This window comes from Lepidothrix coronata, unplaced genomic scaffold (genome assembly GCF_001604755.1).
Source record: "Lepidothrix coronata isolate B3197 unplaced genomic scaffold, Lepidothrix_coronata-1.0 Scaffold631, whole genome shotgun sequence".
Taxonomy (NCBI): domain Eukaryota; kingdom Metazoa; phylum Chordata; class Aves; order Passeriformes; family Pipridae; genus Lepidothrix; species Lepidothrix coronata.
The window spans coordinates 1-1821 of NW_016690811.1; the positions used below are offsets into that span (position 1 = coordinate 1).

Genomic DNA, 1821 nt, shown 5'->3' on the forward strand with positions numbered 1-1821 from the left:
CAAAAATTCCTGAAAAATTCCTGAAAAATTCTTGAAAAATTCCTTAAAAATGTCGAAAAAATCCCTTCAAAAATTCCTGAAAAATTCCTGAAAAATCCTTTAAAAATTCCTTAAAAATCCCTGAAAAATTCCTGAAAAATTCCTTAAAAATTCTTGAAAAATTCCTTAAAAATGTCGAAAAAATCCCTTCAAAAATTCCTGAAAAATTCCTGAAAAATCCTTTAAAAATTCCTTAAAAATCCCTTCAAAATTCCTGAAAAATTCTTGAAAAATCCCTTAAAAATGTCGAAAAAATCCTTTAAAAATTCCTTAAAAATCCCTTAAAAAATTCCTGAAAAATTCCTGAAAAATCCCTGAAAAATTCCTGAAAAAGTCCTGAAAAAAATTCTTAAAAATTCCTGAAAAAATTCCTTAAAAATCCCTGAAAAATTCCTGAAAAATTCCTTAAAAAATCCTTTAAAATTCCTGAAAATTTTCTTTAAAAATTCCTTAAAAATCCCTTAAAAAATCCCTTAAAAATCCCTTAAAAAAATCCCTTAAAAATCCCTTAAAAAATCCCTAAAAATTCCTGAAAAATTCCTTTATAAATCCATAAAAATTCCTTAAAAAATCCTTTAAAAAATCCCTTTAAAAATCCTTTAAAAATCCCTTTAAAAATCCCTTAAAAATCCTTTAAAAATTCCTTAAAAATCCCTTAAAAATTTCTCCAAAATTTCTTTAAAAATCCTTAAAAAGTCCCTAAAAAATCCTTAAAAAATCCCTTCAAAATTCCTTAAAAAAATCCCTAAAAAAGTCCCTAAAAATCCTTAAAGAATCCCTTCAAAATTCCTTCAAATTCCCTAAAAAAAATCCCTAAAAAATCCTTAAAAAAATCCCTTCAAAATTCCTTAAAAAAATCCTTAAAAATCCTTAAAAAATCCTTAAAAAAATCCCTAAAAAATCCCTTAAAAATTCCTTAAAAAATCCCTAAAAAGTCCCTAAAAAATCCTTAAAAAATTCCTTCAAAATTCCTTAAAAAATCCCTAAAAAATCCCTTAAAACCCCTTAAAAATCCTTAAAAAATTCCCTAAAAACCCTTCCAAAAATCCCAGGCATCGGCCCCCGCACCGCCCAGCGCTTGGAATCCTTGGGAATCCGCCGCCTCCCCGACCTCCGGGATTATCCGACAGACCTCCTGGAAAAGGAATTCGGCTTTTCCGCCGCCCGGACCCTCCGGAATCTCAGCCTGGGCCAAGACAATTCCCAAGTAACTCCCTCGGGACCCCCCCAGGTACCAAAACCCCTCAAATCCCTCCAACATTCCCAACTTTTCCCGGGAATTTTCCCATTTATCCCCGTTTTTTTCCCAGTCTTTCAGCGACGAAGATTCCTTCCCCCGCTGCTCCTCGGCGGCCGAAGCGGCGGGAAAACTCCGGGAATTGCTTCCCAACCTTTTATCCAGGTGATTATTCCCTAAAAAATTAAGGTTTTCGACCTTTTTTCTCCCAATCAGGGAATTTTTTCCCATCTTTTCCCGGTTTTTCCGTAGGATCTCCAAGGATGGGAGGCGACCCCGCACCGTCCGCTTGACGATCCGGAGGGTCGATTCCCGGGAAAACGGGAGCCGGCGGGAAAGCCGGCAGTGCCCCCTCCCCTCCCACCTCGTTCCCAGATTTGGGGAGGGTAAGAATTCCTGAAAAATTCCTTCAAAATTCTGGAAAAATTTCCTTAAAAATCCTGAAAAATTCTTGAAAAATTCCTTTAAAAATTCCTGAAAAATCCCTTAAAAATTCCTGAAAAATTCTTGAAAAATTCCTTTAATAATCCTGAAAAATTCCTTAA

At 34.9% G+C, this 1821-nt stretch overlaps 1 long non-coding RNA gene across 1 annotated transcript in view; it reads left to right on the forward strand.

Annotated features, from left to right (window-relative positions):
- Window positions 1–1037: 1037 nt before the first annotated feature.
- The window catches only part of LOC108510306, a 6499-nt gene continuing 5715 nt past the window's right edge, over window positions 1038–1821 (forward strand). Inside the window, exons 1-3 of the long non-coding RNA XR_001878785.1 lie at window positions 1038–1270; window positions 1350–1441; window positions 1529–1662. This is a non-coding gene — a long non-coding RNA (uncharacterized LOC108510306). The remainder of the gene's footprint in view (window positions 1271–1349; window positions 1442–1528; window positions 1663–1821) is intronic.